This window comes from Athene cunicularia, assembly GCF_003259725.1.
Source record: "Athene cunicularia isolate RWA chromosome 7 unlocalized genomic scaffold, athCun1 chr7_part1, whole genome shotgun sequence".
NCBI classification, from domain to species: Eukaryota; Metazoa; Chordata; class Aves; order Strigiformes; family Strigidae; genus Athene; species Athene cunicularia.
In genome coordinates, this window is record NW_020799107.1 from 17245483 (window position 1) to 17266367 (window position 20885).

The 20885-nt window shown below is 36.1% G+C and overlaps 1 protein-coding gene across 1 annotated transcript in view; it reads right to left on the bottom strand.

The window, feature by feature from the left end:
* Positions 1–20885, bottom strand: part of B3GALT1 (beta-1,3-galactosyltransferase 1) — a 200151-nt gene that overhangs the window by 177966 nt on the left and 1300 nt on the right. The gene's annotated exons all lie outside the window — the stretch shown is intronic.

Sequence of the window (20885 nt, forward strand, 5' to 3'; positions counted from 1 at the left end):
ACAATTACTCTCAACAGCTCCATCTCAGGATTTTCAGCACATAAAATAGTTTATGTTTGGAGAATACCTGTGGAAAGCCAGATGCAATTCTACTAATATTGCATATTGTCAGGTTATATAAATTTAACTACAAGTTCTCCTGATGCACACAGAAACACATGGGTTCTGTATGTGTTCAAAATCACAGGTGAGGATTTAGTGATACAATCATTTGTTTTAATACACTGTTGTGAGATCTTTTATATTCTGTACAACTCAATTATTTCTATGGGTTTCATACAGTCCTGATGCAAATAATCATCCAATCCTGGAATGAGAAGTGAAAGGCACAAATGTGGCTGCACAGAGGCAGCTCAGTTTTTGCAGCAATACAGCAGCAGTAGCACAAGGCAGCTGGGACGGGCGATGACTCAGAGCCCTGCACCGCACTCCCTGTCACGGGGGATGCTCTGGGGCCCCGTCGCTCTCTTTAGCAGTGCCCATGCACAGTGTCCTACATCAGCGGGTGCTCAGCTTCTGAATTATTGAATTGTAGTTACTTAGTCCGACCAACAAAATAATAAACCGTGTTTTTATGTTGTGGTGCAAAGAAAGTCATCAAAAGTACCCATTTCAAATTATTTCTTTGGCAAACATGCTATAAACTTAATCTTTAGCAGGTGTTGCTATACTCTTACTAAAGAAACAAACCCTAAAAAGGACAGAATACGTTGTCACTGTTTGCATCAGTTCTGGCTGACAAAACTACTATCCAGAAGCATATGTCTACTATAAATAGTGTTAAGACCATAAACAGTGATTAATAATAGTGTGCAAGTATAAAATGTTTGCATTGTGAAAGCCAACTGAATTGCTTACATGTCTGTGGGATCCACTTGGCTTAGCTGAAATGCTGATTGTAAAATAAACATTTAAAAGTTTGAGTTATTGCTTATATTGATACAACAGGAGTGAAAAGCTTAATGTCAGGTTCCTGGGAGCTTTCAAAGTATATATTTTGGTGATATTTAGTGATAATGCTGACTCAGCTTGCAAATCTGACTTTTGTCCTTTTCAAAAATAACCCACTTCTGTGGGTTATCTGCCCACTTCTGCTTTGTTTCCTCCTTGGTCTCACTCTTATCTTCTCACTGCAGTCGCACAGCTCTTGCCTGCAGAGTAGCAGCAGTCTGCTTAGGAAACACATCCCAACACCTCTAAGTTTCATTCTTAATCTCCTTGCTGAGTTACTCTTCATTCTATATCCTAGACAGTTGTATTCCATCATTTTTTCCTGATCTCTCTCTCTCTCTCTCTCTCTCTCTCACACACACACACACACACACACACTCTCACTCTCTCCATTTCCAGGAGCTGTCATCCTCCTGTGTACCCTCCTGCTCTCCACCCCTCTGGCTCCAGCCTCATTCAAGCTCTAACTCATTGGTTTTTGCTTATAATTATGAAGGGAAGATGCTCTGCTCCTCTACTAAAAATGAAACATTTATTAAAGTTGAAAAATAGAATGATTTCATTTTCCCTTTGTACTTTTATTTCCATGTGTTTTGGTTTGTTACACAAAATTCAATTGATAATAAGACATAACTCAGAGTGAGATTAGAAATTCCACTTCCAGCTATGTCAATTTATATTTAATAATTTTCCCATTTTATCTAGTAATCTGTCCCCTATTTTAATAGTTAGAAGCCTGAATGTATGCTGTCTTTTCCACCAAAATTGATCAAAGCCTTTTGGAAGTCAACTCAATAAGTAAGTTAAGAAGAAGGAGAGAGGGCACAACAAAAAATGAAAGCTGAAAATTAATTTATTTTAATTCACTATTATAGCAGGTATGACACAGATGAAGGTTGAATGCCAGTGGAGTGCACTGGAAAATCACTGAGCTTTCCTTTTGTTTCACTACACAATATATTATATAGTTATTATAATTTTTTTTTTTGGTATTGTTTGATTTCTTTCTTAGCATCTTCTACTTTCTATTCAGGCATTTTATTCAAACTCTGCTTGACAAAAGTACAGCAGGGATGCTTTGACAAAAACTGAAAATCCTAGATTAGTGCAGAAACTGAATACGTATTAAAAGTGTGTGGTTAGATTAGTTCCCATAAAATGAACGGATATGAAGTTATTTTTAAAAGAGCATATTAAATACGTTCTTTTCTTACCCCCATCCCTAAAACCCCTGCTTTCATTGTTATCATTTGAGGCATATGGTTAGAGCACCTGGAACCAATCAGTCCATTGAAGCTCATTCTTTCACATATATTATTATTAAGAAAAGAATTCTTTTAGTAGATTAAAGGTACAGAAAGAACTTGCACAGTCTCCCTGCATTCACTGATGCTTTCAGGGAGAAAAAAAAGGTGACACTGAATTAAACTTCCGCTATGCTTCACTCTTCAGAGTATAATTGGAATTAAAAGGTGTAAAAATGTTTCTTTCACATGAATATCAGGGGACAGGTTTGGTAAGAGTGGAGTAAAAAAAGTACCACTTTCATGTAATTAATAGAGAGAGTTGGGTTGTTAGATACCCAAAGAGGATATGACATTTCTCTACAGATTTGGAGTGAATCACCTAAAGTGATTTTGGGGAGGGTTCAAACAGCACCATGCTGCTTTAGCTAGCCAATGCAAGGCTGAAAAGGAGCATCCAAACTTCACATCTTTGTTATAAAATAATGCCAAGAAATCCACAAGCATCTTCCATGCCTCCCCTGAGAGGGATTATCCTTGGGGTGTGCATAACAGAAGCAGTTGTTTTCCCTACTCAGTGCAGCACTGCCTGACTTTCCCCTGGGGATCAGTGACCTCTGCTACTCTGTGCACACGCAGCTGCAGACCATGGATGGAATGATCCAGGAATAGCACAAAAGTAAAAACCAAGAATAAGTATTGGAGGGTGATACCTTTATACAAGTCTTTTAGATCTGAATGTAGAATCTTCCTTGGCAAAACAGCTATGAATACAGTCAAGAATAAGGCATTTACTGACCAGAATACCTTATGGAACAAACTAAGGAACTGGCTGCTTTCTTTATGTATTTAAATGTTGGTTTAGATAATAGAAGCTCACATTTCCTCCCTTTATCTTCTTCGCCCAGGATACACATGTGTATAGCTAGCATATAGGCTTCAAAAATAAAAAGGTCAGTTTTGTATCAGGGAAAAATGGCGAAGACAGGTGTAGATGACAAGGCCGTTTGCCTAGGGGTGAAGTAGCAACATTTTTTGTAGCTGATGACTTGGATAGGAAACATCCTCTGTCTGACCTTATCTGCTAACTGCAAGTCATTCCCACTGCAAACAAGGATTTGCCATGTCAGACTGTCGATACCATCTCTCTTCATTATTATTACAAATTCCCCCTTTTTTCACTGTGCTGGCTTTGGTCAGGACTCTCACACCTCATTGTAAGAATGTAGCTGAATGCTGGGTTCTGTGTTTCCAGCTCTAAACCTCAGCAGGCCTGGGGTGGGGGCCAATGAGGAAGATGACATAATAGGAGTTGACTGTCCGGGTTACATCCATAAGTAATGTTAGAAAGGTTGCCGTGGCAATGGTTTTGGTCACATGTGGTTTCAAGCTCATTAAGTTGAACCTCTTATCCACATTGTTTTTTAGGAAATGTAAAAACCACAAGTCTCATCACAGATGAACTCTCTCTCAGCTGAGTGAGAGAAAAAGAAAAAAAAGATCTTGTTTGGAGATGCTATAGATCTTCTAATGGTAAAAGGGTCCTGCTTATTTGCAGGACCTTATTGTTTATTGTTTACATACTGCTTACTGTTTACAATCTGCTTATTGTTTACATACAAGTAATTATATTTACATGGGAATTACACTAAAATAAAGGAAATGTACTATCAGGGAAGAGCCATGTGCAATACAGCTCTCCTCATTTCTGTGCACCAATATTACCATTCGGTGAAGAATGATTTTTAAAAAAAATATTACAATATTTATATATAGTAATTACAATTAAATAATTATAAATAAATACAATATTTATTTTATCATCCAGATGACAAAGTGAAGTAAATTAGTTTCACTTTTTCAATAGGCTTTCACAACAGAAAGCTGTATGTTTTTCTGGTAGCTTTTCCTCTTTCCAATGTAGGCGAGTCATTTTTTAGAAAGACAAAGAACTAGGGAATCTTTATCCTGGGAAGCTAGCTAGAACCAGGCTAGAGCCTCAACCTGGTGTCCTGAATTTACCCCGTCACATCACAATGTTACATGGTCGTATTTCCAGAGGTGCTGGGACACTATTTGTTCCCAACAGCAAGTTCATCTGCCATAACAATTAGCTACCATCAATAAAAGTCAAAGACTTTCAGTGATGAAAATGGCTTTGAAATGAAAACAACTATTTACAGAAAAGACACATTCTCAACATAGATTTGGTAACTGCAGGTGTGTTTGAGGACAGGAGTTGCTTCTGAAGCTACATAAGGCAGGGACAGTGATTCAGTCACAGACTGCAGGGAGGCCTGCTGCATGAGAGCAGGGGAGCAAGCCCAAACCAAGGAAGCTCCAGCTTGAGTGGACTCTCAGCACACAGACTGGTTTTCTGAGTGGGACCACAAAAAATGCAGTACTTTATTCCCAGTGCCTGTAAAATTTATTCAGTAGAGAAAAATAAATTCTACTACCAAGACAAGGAAAAACTGGGGGCAAAAAGTTGTCTTGACTTTCAGGTTCTTCCTTATATTTCTGCATTCCCCTTAGTGAAAACTTTTTTACAGCTATAGCATAAAGAGCGAGCTGACACAAAACAAACTCCCAAAATGCCTGTTCCACACACTGGGCAGAATTTTTAGCAGTTATCTCCTTGTTAATGCTACTTAGAAATATAAGCCTCAATGTATTTCTAGTTATTGAAGATGATTTTACCAAATATATCAGAATGTCCTTCTTGATGTTCAGATGTAAGATAAGAAAACGTAACTGTCAGAAATATATAAATGTTATACCAATTTTTTTAATTTAGTGAATGAGCTCAATTCTAATGCACAGATCTGAGCTTACTTTTGGGTCTTATGATGGTTTCTTTGAATTTCATCTTCTTTTGGAAATATTTTTATTTCTTATTTTTGATCAAGTAAATTTATCCATGTGATTTATCTTCAAGATAGAGGGATGGTAATTCTTTCCCATTGAAAGTGTGCCACACTCCTGAAGTATTAGGAGTACTAGTAATATTCCTGTCCAGAAACCTATGAGCACTCAAGCAGCCCATTAAAAAAAACAAAACAAAACAAAACAACAAAACAACCACCCCTAAATTAAGCATGTTTTTTTCTTTGCATAATCATGAACAAAATAAACTCTTTTGTTTTTCTATTACATAACATTTTTTTGGAGCAAAAACGTATGTTAGTGAACATGAGCTCTCCAACGTATCAATTTGTTAGAATTCCATATGGATATTTTTCTTTTTTTTTTTGTAATACTTTGATTACATTCGAGATTCACCTTAAAAGTCTGGTGGCTCATCTCGGAGGAGGGTTGAAGCAATCAGGTCTGAATAGGTATTTCCTCAGACATCTACACAGGCTTCTCTGAGGAGGATCATGGGATTAGAAAATAATACAAATCACTCTGTACACAGAATACAGAGCAAATGGACAATTAATCACATTGTGTCCATCAATGAAGGTCCCACAATCTTTTTAAGGATTCTCATACAATAAAGTTATCAGACTCCATTGATTCCATGAAGGGCTGAATGCTTTAGTTTGCACCAACAGCAAGCTGTAGGAACCTCTTTGAGTTAGAGAGCTCTAGAGGCTCTGGAAAATATCAGAAAAAAGAGGAATGCATCAAATGATTAATATCCTAAAAGTTAACAGAAAGCAGCCTGACTACTTCAGTAATTTTGAGAGCAAAACTGCATCATTGTAGACTACAGAAATACATCATGACACAAAGAATTCCAGGAGGTTTAATTTTATAAAACCACAACACCAGGGAAGTTTATATAATCTGTTAAAGCATCTTCAGCTTTGCTACACTGATTCTTCTTAGATTTCTTAGATGGAATAGCAAGTGCTTTTCATTAGAAGACTTAGCTGGAATGTAACCATTTAAAGGAGAGCTCAAAGACATAAATGTCTTCAAAAGTTTAGGTTGTTCAGAAACCAATTAAATTTTTCTCTGCTGTAGGGCAGCAGAATTGGGTTTCAGTTTGATCCAGTAAGTATTTGGATAACTAAACTGACCCTATTAAGAAAATATTTCAGAATAGGAGATGCAGGAAGGGAGATGGAAAAGGTGTTTGCACTGTGTGGCAGCTTATGTGGGCTTCAAATTCTTTGCATACAAGACCCCTTTGCCTCCACGACTGGACTGCTCACACTCCTCTGTCGTCTCCTGAATGAGATTGCATCAAAATATTTAAAGGGAAAAACGTAAATTCTAATGAAGATTAACTTGGATTTTATTAGTTCTTTATAGTTTGATACTCCAAACTAAACCACAGCTGGGCACTGAGATGGTGTATTATGATACACCTTAATGCAGTAAAATCCTAAACTGAGTAACTGGTCTTGATATGTTCTACTTGGGAACAGGAGCTTCAGAAAGTGAAAATAAGGGTTTACCGTAACTGTTCAAAATTCTAAACGTGGTTTTAATTTATAAGGACTTGTATAATAAATCTTTGCATATTTAGTAATTTTAAATGTTTATTTGTCAACCCCAATGAAAAAAAAATATTTAAAGTCTATGAAAATTTAAACCAGATTTGTAGTTTCTAGTTCCATCGTTTCTGTAGCTTTCAAGTTTTATTTGGTTTTAATTTGATTTTAGATTTTATCTGTGTTTTTAAGAAAGGTGAGGAAAAATGCTATATTTGAAAGCTTAATGTTTATAAGATGCTTCAGCTGGAGGAGAAGCTTTATTGATTTTTAGGGCTGGGCTTTGAGAATTTAATTTTTCTGGAGTGTAACATTTTATTTACTAGTGGTTGATAAACTGCAATGTCATCTGCCAGCTGGCTTCAGATAAAGCTGACTGATAGGCCAGGACATACATATGAAGAACCTAATTATAAAAATGGTACAAACTTCCCACCACCCAATTAGTCAGGCTAGATATTCCTTTGGCTTGAATTGGATCATTCTTATTACTTGCTGCCTGTATTATTCTACCTCCTATAGGTGCCAATCATCATTACAGTTTTGTCTACTAGGCTCTTGACATCCTGTATGAAAAAATGGTTTGGACATACTATAGTCTCTGAATGCTTATCATCATACAGCATAATTTAGACATTTATCTATGTATCTACTGCAAGTTCATCTCCGCTGTATGAAGATGTCTGTTCTAAACAAAGTACTCCAGTGTTCAGGAATAATAAAAAGAATTACACTAAAATAATTCACATGTTAAATGCACAGGTAAAAAGCAATAGCTTTTCCAAGGGGTATTTTGAAGGTTTCCAAAATAATCTAATGATTAATTTATTTGGCTTTCTGTACAGGTTACTAGTAAACAAATGGCAGCTGCATCACTGTTTTCTCACCTCTTACCTTCTCAGACTTATTGCTTGTCTGAATCTTGCCTTAACCTTTTTCTTGTTGGCTATAGTCTGCAGGCAACTGCTTTTCACACCTATTAACCCCATTTCTTGACTTGTGGTTTGAAACAGCTTGGTCTGTCAAAAGCAGAAGCCCTTCCCAAAGGGTCAGAAGCCCAACTGGTCCCCTCAAAGTTTTGCACTTCAGTTGATAAAAGGACTGGCTGCAAGGTCAAGGACTTCTGTACCATACCAATATATCATAACCATCTTTTCTGTCATCAGATGTGTTACAAAGACTACAAATGAGAGTAATCTTCATTGGTATTAACAGTGATTTAGAATTTAAATTAGCAGCAATTTTCTGGAGGACCACTGATTTTGGTGAAAAACAACGCAAAATTAAACTGCTATTATCAGAGAGAAGTATCTTTATTAGATATACTTTTTTTTTAATTCCAGGGGGTTCTGAATCCAAAGATTCATAAAAACTATAGAATATATGCTTAATGTAGTTTTCTGTTACATTTTGCATATCTAGAAGATATCAGATTAGACCACAGAAACTCCCTGTCATGTTTGGGACAAATCACCTTCGAAGAAGGCTGCTATCTGCCTGTCAGGTGTAGCCAAAAAAAAAACCCAACAAATTAGGGCATTAAATTCATGCATGTAGGTGGTCTGCAGGCTGTCCACAAGCCAGACACATGGACACAAAGGATATAGTACAGACGAACGTGTGTGACAAGCTTGTGGCATTAGCTCTTTTGACTACAAGCTCTCACCATTTTAGTCAATGTATCACGCCAATCTTCTTTCCTAGGAAAGGGAAGCATGAACTCTGCCATTTACCCTTTTGGTTGTCTAATGCAGGCATAGAAAGGATCCTTTATACAGTGCTATTGAAAGATCCTTGTACTGCATCACATTCCATTTAGAAAACGGGCAAACAAAAACTTCTTCCCTATTCATCAAGGTCTTGGAATGATTAATTTCGGTGTTCCATCCTGACCCCATATCTTATGATACCAAACACAGCAGCAGGAGAGTAGGAAAGTGCGAGTGACTGTGCTGTTTTGCAGATGCTATCAATCTGACTGGTCCCATACTTCAGAATAGCAGACAAAGAGCTCTGTCTTAGTTGTTTACCTGCTTCATTTATCATCGAGGAAATGCTGATCACAAGTTTTCTTAAAATTAGTTGGCAGCTAAAAAAAACCCCAACAACCAAACCAAGTCTGCACTAAGCAAGTATAACCCACGTGGAGGAAGTGATGCCTGTTCAGCATCTCCAGAATCTGCAAAAATAAATTATGTAGTTGCTGAGTGGGCCTTCCTACCTTCCTTTTTAAAGCAACTGTTAAATTAAGAGGACAGTAATTGCTACTGATTTAGGTACCTTCATCAGTTTAAAAAAACGAGTTCTCAACTTTATTCCCAGAGGAAGTTAGAACATCTACCAAAGGGCACTACTGTAACAAAACTACCTTGCAGTGCAACTCCTGCAACTTTATTTACATGTAAAGAGTTGCATTGGGGAGAACTCAGTAACATCACTTAATTCATGACTGACTGACTGTCCTTATAGCTGGTGACTGGAGTCAAGGATGGTTCAAAACTTGATGCCACAATGTAGCAAGCTGAAGGAAGCTGCTCATTAGTCAGTCTCTGCTCAGACTTAATAATCATCACTGAAAGATTTTCTTACATAAGTCTGTGGCTCTAAAAAGAGTAGCTAGTATGTGGGTAGGGAGGAAGAAATGGTAACTTCCTGGGTAGACTGATACTAGTCAGCTTTAAAAGAATTCAGCTTGAATTCTTCACAGACTGGAATCCAGCTACCTGCTTTGGCTGACCTCACCTCGATCCTCACACAGTTGGAGACAACCTGTAGTTCCTACAGCCAAACTCACCAGCTGGGTCTAGTCAGGACAGATTTATGACACAGACCTTTTGCTAGTCATATGCAAAGTTACTGTGGACTGTAATAGGTTCATAGGTGATTCCCTGAGAACCCTTGATGGAAAGGAGTTTTCAGAGCACATCTCAAGATTCAGTATGTTAACCATTGAATTGCTAGTATTTAAAATATCACGTTAAATACATCACATTTAGACATACTATGATAGAAGCATTTTTTAAGTTATGTTCAACTATGCCAAAAATTTAATTCTAAGTAATATTCCCCATTCTGTTACATTGTTGATTTTGGCTTGGCTGAATGATCCAGGAAAATATCTCTGTTAATGTAATATGAAACCATCCACAAACATGATAAAAATGTCTAGCAACAGTAGCAGTTGGTCTTTCTTGAACAGTCCAACCATTTGCTAGGATTATCAAATGAACTAACACTGCAGAACCACCTTTTCTGATAGAAAACAGAGAGGGTGAGAGGAACCAAGGGATTTTAATGAGTCAAAATTAATGTTTGAAATTTAATATTTGCCTGCTGTGCAGCAATAGTCAAATCTTTACTAGGAAAAGGATTGTTGGACCTTGGCTGTAATTCACTCGTTTCTATTTTGTTTCACTCCTATAGATCCTTTTCTTTGCCTTACAACTTGCATAAGCAATTTACAGCCATTCCAAAGTTGGGTGGAAATACAATACATCGGGTAAAGACTGCAGTGAAAATTAAGGGTGCAATGGCAGAATAAGATGATTCACTACTGTTCAGAATCTCTGGATCACTTCTGCACAAGGCCAAACTGTGTAATGTAGAGGTACACCACCTTAGGCTACCTCCTCAAGTAGCTACAGTGCTGTCTGCTTGAAACAGCTCCTAGCCCTAGCCCATGGTTGTAACACAGAACAGCACAGAAGAACGCCTGCTCCCCCAGACCATGTCTCTGAGCAGCCCATAGTTCATTCAGCCTTTTGCAAACATGCAGGTGTTATCTGGGTTTGCTGCACCCCAAACTATCCCAAGCAGGAGAGAGGAACAAATGCATGATTGGGAAGGAGGCAGCTTGTTTGAAGATTAATTACATTGTAGTTCTTCCAATGAACATTGATTGTACCGCCTTCCCTAATTTGGATCTGTACACGTAAACATAACTCAGAAATGGACAATATATGCTTTCAAATCAGTCTTCCCTGTTATGAATTTTGTTCTTATGTAATATTTATCTTTCAAAGAGACTAAAGCTAGCTATCCACTCTGGCTACAAAAATCCATTTGAGGACTGATAATTCATTCCTTTTTATAGTTCTCTTACATCTTTAAACATTCAGATTTTTGGTACTGCAGGTTTTTTCCCTAGATACACTAGGATTTGTACAGATTTATATGGCTAAAGACTTGAAATACAGAAATCAGTTATTATGCAATATGACCAGAAGATAAAAATAAGCATTTTATGGTCATATTTCAGGGAAAGGCACTTCAACAGAGATTATGATAAACTTAGCATGCATTTTTCATTCATGTTAATTGAGCCTTTATTTCTGTTTCTTTAAATCCCAGAATTCCCTTTCTTGTTCTTGTACTTTCCTTAGATGTGTGTCTCAAAAAAAAAAACCCCAAAAATATTTCATTCTGAAAAACTTTCTGTTAATAACTGTCATTATCAGAATTGTTCATATCCAGCTTCAGTTGTGATGTCTAATTTTGACACGTCACATACTTAAATCATACAGAAAGTATGAGAACTTTACCATCTAATAAAACCATTTTAAATGTATGGGCATAAGAAAGATGTCTTTAGTAAAATACTGACAAAGTGAGTAATTTTGTATGTGTGGTTAGCCCATGAGAAAAGAGATAACATCTTGATTATGAGCATATTACAAAAATGAGCACTTGAAGATCTATTTTGTTTCCATCAACTTGATGCCCACGATGAATGATGAAATGTGCTGTCAGCTTGAATACCAGTGCTTCTAAAAAGGTACATAACCTTATCCCACCAGCAAAGTCAGATAAAACCAAACTCGTGCAATTATTTTTTTTAAACATATATATTTTGAATACCATCCACCAGTACACTCATACAAACTCATGTGATTTTGTTTGCAGTTTGGCTGCTGTCTGCACTAAGAATATACTTTGACTGCAAACTTTGCAAGGTCATCAGGAAAAGTGTAGCATTAAGAATATAGTATATATGGCATTAAAGACAAGGAGTCAGAATTTAACCTTGAAATTAGTCTACTAGTCATAAAATTTCTCTCTCTGGACATTTAAGAATTTTATGTATGTGGTGTAAACCAACAAACTAACTGAATGCCAGCCCTCGCTCAGACACAGGAGATATACCAGTGGTGTAATGACACTATGTCAACTCTTGACTGTTATTGCCTCCAGGACTATTACTGTTAATTCAAGTTTTATCAGCCCAACACTGTTCAGTGTACCCTTGCAGCCAAACAAGCTACATATTTTTATTGGTAGGTATTTATAAGGATTAAAGGAGCAGAAGCAGTATTTCAGTTATTTTCCCTATGCCACACCTCAAATTCCTGAACATTTCCCTAAGAGGGCTCAGGATTTACATACAAGTGCCTACACTTTGGGTGACTGCTGCTCTGGAAATAGAGATTTCACAGATGTTCATTTTGCCTACTATAAATATCTGCCAAAGCCTACTTGATTTTGTTTCCAACAAAATCAACAAGAAGTACAGTGAATGATAAAATTAGAATGCACTACTATTACTATGTGTTTTTCTTCTGTAGGTCCTGAAAATCCCAATCTTGTGAAAAGCATAATTCCTATCAAAACCAAAAGCACAGGCAAGCCTGATAAACAGATAAGCCTTTTCACTCTTCTCAAAATATAAATATATTTTACTAGCATATGCAAATATCAATTTAATAGGTAGCTATTAAAACAGGTTACTGCTAATGTGCTTATTTGTTACATCCTTTTTCCACTAGTAACGTTTTGGAATATTTCTCCTCAAATCAACTTGAAGTGGTATTACAAAATGAAAAAATACTGGAAGTGCAAAGACAATTTGCAGACAGTCTGCAAGACATCGCTAGTCATGTTGACTTTACAAATTTTGTTATCTGTCATGAAACCCTGAATTCGCAGTTAACTTAAGAGATCTCCCAAGAGAAATCAGTGGGTTGTCAACAAGCTTCTAGTTAGCTTTCTATATAATGGGCTTCTAGCTTACTAGAAGATATTTCCCTTCCTTTAAACAAGTTTTTTCTTGACAGCAAAAATTACAAAGTCAGTGATACCCTGTAATTCATATATGTAATGTAGATTGAATCATTAACAGCAAACTTCAAGTGCTTCAGAGAAAAGGCTGTTGTCCTTTTTTACATTTACTCTGCCTTATGCAAAGGCATTGAAGTTACACACATGTAAGGAAAAATACTGTAATAACAACAACATGGTATGTAACACTATTATAATACTACCAATAATAATAGAGTGGTTCTAAAATGACATGTGACTCTCTGAAAGACGTTCCATTTTGCAATATTATATGGCTATCTGAGAAATTAAACTACATTGCTATAACAGACTTCTGTGAATATAACTACAAGGACTAACTCCGGCAGAGTATCAACTAACTGCAACCTGCTATAAATGCCCCTCATGAAGAGATATTTACCTAAAAATCACATTTGCCTTCACAAGCATAGAAGAAAAATATTTCACTATAAAATACTGAGTATGATCTCTGGGAACATCTGACAACTCACTTGGCATTTGCAGATTGAAAAGGTTGTGTTTTTTTTTAAACAAGATATAACATTTTGTCTAGTTTCACAAAAACATGCTAAGAATTTAGAGCTGGATTTCAGCAAAAACTAGATTTTTATTAAGTAGCTAACCAGATGGGATGGGTTTTGCCCTTTCTAAATAGCAGTGCCATTTAAATATTCATAATCCAGCTCTAGATTTATTTTTCAAGTTTTGTCCCTTCTTCCCATAAGACATTGGATATTTGGAACCACTACTTTCCATCAAATTTTCTGCTTCAGGTTCATAAAAGCAAATTGTAATCACTTCCACAGAGTTAAGGTAGTTGGAGAGCACACTATAAATCTAATACAAAAAGGCTGCAGCAGAAACACAAAGTGTCTCTTCCGATCTGGTATTTTAAATAAAATAGGCATTATCCAGGGCATGAAAAATGCCAAACTACAAAATCAACTACAATTAATGGTTTTCTTACTGCTCCAGTGGCTCTAAAACTTTACATAAAGAATGCATAACAAGAATCTCTTAGTCCTAGCTACCTTTTATACAGACTTTTCAGGGATTTTTAAGAAACAGTTTATATATTAGGATCATTACGGGCAATAAACCAACAATCTCGTAAGTACCAACCATTTCAACTGAAATAAGTTATCTTAGAAAGACTTGCAACAGTAGATACTTTAAAAAACATATAGAGATTTTCACTATACCAAGGAAAGAAAACGTATTTGACTCTGCCTTGGTGTTTCCCATGCTCATTGTCCAGGTCTGAACAGTTAAATTGACTGGGAGGAAATAATGTACTTCATCTTTTAAGAGACATTTTAAAAAAAGACTTTCCAGATGTTAAACTGTTTCTTTATAAAAAATTCTTCTTTGTATTATTACTGGAAATGTTATTATGCTGGTTTTGAAGTAACATAGAACAAAGGTGGGATAATAGAGAACTATATATAACAGCAACTACAATGTCTAGTCCTTTCTTCTTTTGAATTATTAGTTTTACATGCTTCATTCATAAAAGCAAACCCAAACAGCTAAATGAAAAGCATGTCAATGTAGGTAACAATAATTAAAATTTATGATAACATAAGCCACACAGAAATCAATTCTATAAAAATAGAAAATGTTACAGAAGAAGGCTTCTGAATTTTATTTAATAAGGACCATTTCTGAAATTAAATAGCTTTCTAAGTACAATGTGCATGGAACAAATGTATTTAAAAGAAGGCATCACACAAAGTCTGAATAGTGAATAGAGCCTTTGAAATCAATTTGAGATGTTGCTTCATTACCAAAAGATCTCTTGGGGGAAAAAAATGTTGGACCTTTATGAAAAAAATCACCAAAGTTAAACTGATGGAAGAAGGCTAAAAGTCAAATACCTAAAGGTTGAGCAGAAAAGAAAAAAAACTCAGTAACATTTAGAAAAGGTTGGAGAAGCTAGTAATCTGCAAAAGTAGATCATGAAGGTTTTTTGGGGAAAAATCTTTGACTAGTGTACACAGTCATAAATAACTTCACTAACTTCAACTGCATTTTGATAGTATGTATTAGTCAAGAATCTGTTCACAAAGTTTTGTGAAGGCCAATTCCAATGGGTTTCAAATTGCTGTTCGAAATAACAGCATGTCTTCAGACTGCTTACAGTAAGATTGCTTATTGAAAGCATCCTTCAAGGTGAGGCAACTGAGCCTGGAAAGATAAAATTGGTTGAGAACATATGCCATACAACATTTCAAGAGACTGCAAACCTTTTTCTGGCAGTTTAACTGCACAGCACAACTAGTGTTCTATCTGAATTCTAACATGGCCTAAAAATGTTAAGAAATACCTTTCATTTTCATCTGAACATCACACTACTTGCCGGGCTCTTTAATCATCTAATTAAAGAGAGTTCCTATCGGTTTTGATTTTCTAATTCACTTTGAACAATTGTAGTAATTGCTGAGGAAAACACACTCAATCTCTGTGTACAGTATGTGAAAAAAACTTGCACCAGTGCTCAAAGCAGTGAAGCAACTAATTTAAGCTTTGAGACAGTATCATCTGTATTGATTCGATAAGGAAAAAATATTCGTGAAATTTTAAATATGATATTAAAATGGAAATCTTTAGCAATATTTGGATATTTTTTGGAAATGCCTAATGCTACAAAAATAAGAAATCAGTGTTATGGATGTCTAATTTTTGTATTACATTTACAGCTATAATAATAAACTGTTAAGGCTGTGTTTTCCACAAAAATAACTCCAATCAGACAGATTTGGAAAGAAAATAATGAAGTTCTATAACCAAGTCATTATAAAGGTTGCTATTAAGGATGTTGACATTTCATAACTAAGCAGCTGTTTTTCCAAATGCAGTGGCAACTTCACTTTGTAGCAGGGTCAGTCAGATCCCCTTACGATTTACCCATCCTTCTTTTGTTAACATACTACTGGCAACATGGACTCCCAGTCAATGCACTTGTCTTAAAAAGAATACATGACCTGGGATTCTCAGGACCTTGTTCATTGCCAGATCTGTCAAACAGATAAAAATACAGGTTTACCTTCTTCTTACCTGGTCTGTTCTTTCCACCCATGTAGCCAATGTATTAGTTCTCTGCTCACCTAATCATAGCCCCACCTATGAGCCATGCTCTTGGACAGACTACTGACATATGTACTGTACCTTGTATGCCACAGTGGCTCTGTCACCTAACATTGCTAACAGCATCCATCTCATCATCTTATTTTGTACAATGAGATGTACTCTGTGAATGTAATATTCAGCTCTAACCATTCTGAAATAAATTATCAGCATAGTGCATTTCACACGTGACTCCCATTATATCCCACAGACATAGTATAAGCTGCTCCCTAGCAACCACAGCAAAAATGTACCCCTTTAAGTATTTTTCCCAGCTAAAGAAACCAACTTGCTATTTTATGAACTTCATATATAAAACAATCTTGGCTATTGTCAGCTCAAATTATTCTGACTAATAGTCCTTAAGATGCATTTTTAGCCCTTTGCTTAGTTTGGGTTCTGATACTGAAGCTTCTCTCTTGCAAACCTACCTCAGTAATTTTAGCACCAATGAAAAAAAAAAATTCCAAACCAAGAAACATCTTCCCAATAAAAACTAACCATTTATACAAGAATTATAATCATGTCATGAGCTAGAAATCCATTTAATATGAGAAACAAAACTCCTAGCATGCTCACAAGAGTGGAAACACCAGATTTATTTTGCGGAACACCAGAAAGGGTCTTCTGGTTGGACTTTATTCACATACTGAATAGGACTATGAGCTTTTTAAATAGGCTATTGATTTTTATGTTACCCCAAATCTATTTAAATGAACTTAATTAATATCTGTGGAAAGCCAGAAATCACTACTCCTTATTTAAAAATACTAGCCTCATCCTTAAATCACACCTAGTGAATAAGATGTGGCTGTTGTGAGACTGGTATTCATTTAATACACCGTAAAATATTTTAAAGGAAATAACTGAGTAATAATAGCTAATTAATACTTCACACATGAACAGAGCCTTCCACCAAACAGCATAAAAATTTAGGAATTTTTTCCCTCTGCCATGGGAAAGAGTAAAGTCGAGCCTTCAAATCTGATGTTATTCAGGCTGGGGAGGTTAGCACATTTAGGCAATGGCTAGTTTGGTTTTGTTGTGCTGCTGTATAGGGGCCTACTAGTGATTCAAAACCATTACCAAAATAATTGTGAGAGAATTGCTGAAAAGCTGAAGACTGGAGCATACAGTGCATCTTTGATACCTCCTGGTAACAGTTTGTTTGAATCCAGACTATTCATTTGGCTTCTCAACATAAAATGCCAAGCTAACTTTCGGCATCTTTGTACTATGGGTCTACCTCTACACTTGATTAGATTAGGTTCCATGTTTAGATTATCTTTATTACTTAACATGGTGGTAGTCACTACAGACAAGGACAGCCAGAGTATAACATAGTGCTGGTCTTACATTATGCAAAGCATATTTCCTAGTGATTGAATCTGTCATGGACACTATTGCACAAGTTATCCATGAATGTGAAACATGGGCTGTGATCAAGCCAAACAGTAACTGTTTGGTATGGAGGGTGATGATTAAGACCTAGATATGGGGAGGCCTGGCAGATGGATTTATATCTTGCTCCCACAAACTCGGCATGGCAAATGCTACATGCCCACAATGGTGGAAGCAGTCACCAGATGGCTGGAAACATAAGCCATGCCCCATGCCACCGCCTGGAATATTATCCTGGGCCTTGAAAGTCTTGTGGTGGCATGGTACCCCAGAAAGAATTGAGTCAAATAACCTTTTCGGACTCCTTTCCGAAATAACCTCATAGACACTTGAACAAAAGAACAAGAACATGGCACTGAGTGGGTATATCACATCCCCTGTCATGCACCAGCCTCTGGAAAATTAAGCGGCACAGTGTACTGTACACTGTATATGTGTATAGTGCTGTGTAAGGTGAATTTCTGAGTTTTCCAAAAGGATAAAGAATTTTCCCAAACTAACTTCTGTCATCTTTATTAGATTACAGCTCCATTCTCTCTAATTCTTTTTTCTGAACTGTAAATATTTTAAGGAACATTAGAGAAACTTTTGTTCCAAATAACATTCATTAATGCATTATCTCTCTTGCTGTCATTACATAATACTGGTATACAAGAAAAGCAATGCACACTGAAGAAATCTTACTAAGATTTCACAGGCACTTCTGCTACCAGAACTATTGTTTTCTGCTTCAGCATAAAAATTACAAGATCCTTAAAAGTCACATGATTGGCTCTGGATTCACTGAAGAGGTAGACAACTCAATTTAGGTGTTACACTATTCTTCCACAATTGTATTTTCTCAACTGTGTCAACATATAAGGACCTCCATGCTATTGTGATTATATTGCTTCTATTACAGGAGTCATTTGGGTATCTTTGCTCTCCACACAGAGAGAGTAGAGTTTCAGTGTAGTTGTATTCATTTACAGTAGTTTACTGCATATTTTGTCCACATCAAAAATAAAAGCACTGCTGCTGTTGCACTTGTTGGCAATTTAAAATCAACCCTGAAAAACCTTTAACTAAAGGCAGTAAGTAAGCAAAAAATAAAGCATGTGTATAAATTTGCTCACTAGGCATTGATACTAAATTATAAAAGACAAAAATACTAGCACAGAGAATATTAAGATGCTGCTACTTGCGCTGTGTTTGTTTTGTGGATAAAGAGATGAGCTCGAGTTTTACAGATGTCAACGCTTGTCACCACTACCAAATTCAATTGAAAAACCCCTACCGCACTTTCAAAAGCACCTACTATGCAACATTATTTTCTAAAAGGCACATAGCCTTCATGCTTCCAAAATTGCTAATCATGCCTAACCAGTTCTCTTGTACCCTATCATGCTGTTAAACATATGTGCTTCAGTTGCAAATGGTCTAAAAATAAGTACATGCATGCAGATTTATCAATTCAAAAGAGAAATCCTATAAAGGCTTAAGAATTTAGGATTTACATCAGCTTCCACTGGCATGCAGCCTTGTGTATGGTCAAAAAGATAGCAATTCCAGAATAGAAAACAGCACCTGTTAGCTAGCCACAGACAACAGCAATTCAACAAACAGCAAAAGCAGAGCAGACTTCTCCTTTCCCTTTAGGAAATTCTAGCTATCTTTGCAACTGTTACAGAGTTCTAGAAGGAATGAAATTTGTCCTTTCAGTAGAACAGGAAAAGACAATAAATAAAACCTCTGCTGACTGATACTTCTGACAAAAAGCACTTCATGTGTTGCATGTGGCTACTCCTTAAGCATCCTTCTTGATACCCTTCTGTGAAACTGACCCCAATAAAAAGTGCAAATGACATTCACATACAAGTTTACGGCAAGTTTTGACATCACCCTAGAACAGGGTCCTGAAGACCATCTGACTTTCTGAAGCAGAAATACATCTTCTAAGAAGCCATATGTCACTGCCACCAGAAGGGAAATGACGTATAGAAAAGGACATATTTAATAAAATGCCACTGAAATGAATCCTAGCTAGAACACTGCTAAATGACATTCCAATTCCTGTACCAAAGTAATCATCTTCAGTGTGACTGGGTAACTACCTGGCACCAAAATCCAGTATTTCCATTAAAACCATGTATCCAACACTTTGGTGAACACCGGAGTTCAAACTGCTTTTCCCTGACAGTTCAATATGATGTAGCTGGTATGGTATGAATTTAAGCTTGATGCAAAGTTTTAGTAGTAGCAGTACAGTCTTCAGTTCGGCAAGATTCTCATTTCATGAACAAACATCCTGCTGACTTTTCTATGAGCTTCATGTACTTTAAGTCTGCAAGGTCATGCCTTCTGTATATATCTTAATGACCTAATCAAAAGAACAATTTTCATACCAATACACAAGGTGTAATATAACAAGAAGAGAGGCAAAGCTGTTTCCTTTTTAAGCTAAAAATAGGCACAAAAATTTCTAGGTAACACCTTTTAATACAGTTCAGTATTTCCTCATAACAAGATGTAACTGGCTTATACTTACTCCCCAAATGATAAAAAAGTTGTATATCTGAAGGGAACAAAGCACCATATGCATATGGTATGTCTTCCTATGTATGAAAATCCACTTGGCTCAGAAGAGGAAAAACTGAAAAATAGTTTTTCATGGTTTACACTCAGAGAAAAACAAAAAATAATATACAGGCTTCCTAGGAATGTTCAAACCATCCTTGTAAAACAGAGCATACATTTTTTTTAAATTTTACTTTCTTTTCCTTTTCCAAAATGCAAATCTGTTTACATTTTGTTAAATTAAAAAAAAATAAGATAAATTTTAAAACAAGAAAATCAGCCTGGGAAAGAAAGAAGGTTTAACTGGTTCAAAAAGCCAAGTGCAGTATACAAGTTGCTGTACAAAAGAGAAAATAAAAATATTTGAAGATTTAAATATAAAGATACCAATGTCAGTTTTACCCCTTATACAAAGCCAGAAAAATTTTAACATAGGTTGAGAAAAACATTATTCATCTTATCTTTTTCATCATTTCTCTCTTTTACTTTCTTGAATATCAAATTGTACTATGTCTTGGATATACATTCAAAACTCCCATTAAAACCAATTAAAGTTAAATATCTGAAGTGCTACATGGACAAGAGACTATTGTTTTGCTTGGAAGGCACCATTTTCAGAAAAAAACCAAAACCCAACCGACTGAATGAGCTAAACAACAAAGTTCCCTTTCCTCTAAGAATTCATTCAAAACTCCTTTAAAACCTTAAAATGCATGTAATCTTTAATATTAACTATGCTGCCAACTTAAATTTCTAGCCCAAAGTCATACCGTTTTCACTGGTTTATATCTCTCACTCTTTCCAGAACAAATACAGGACAAAAACTGAGCAAGGTGCTCCTGACAGTAAACAAATACTATGAAAGCAAAGTCCTCCTAATCCCTAATAAAACAAACATTATGAAATAGTACAGATACTATCCTGATGAGTCCACAGGCTGCAGTTTTGGGGGCAAAGGAAACTATAAATCTTCACAACACTGTGTTCAAGAGAAAGCTGGTAAATGCACTGAAGGTGGATTCACTGAAATTCAGGGAAGTCCTGGCTTTTCATGCTCATGGAAGAAGGAAAAGGACTCAAAGTTCACTGAAATTAACTGGGGACTTAC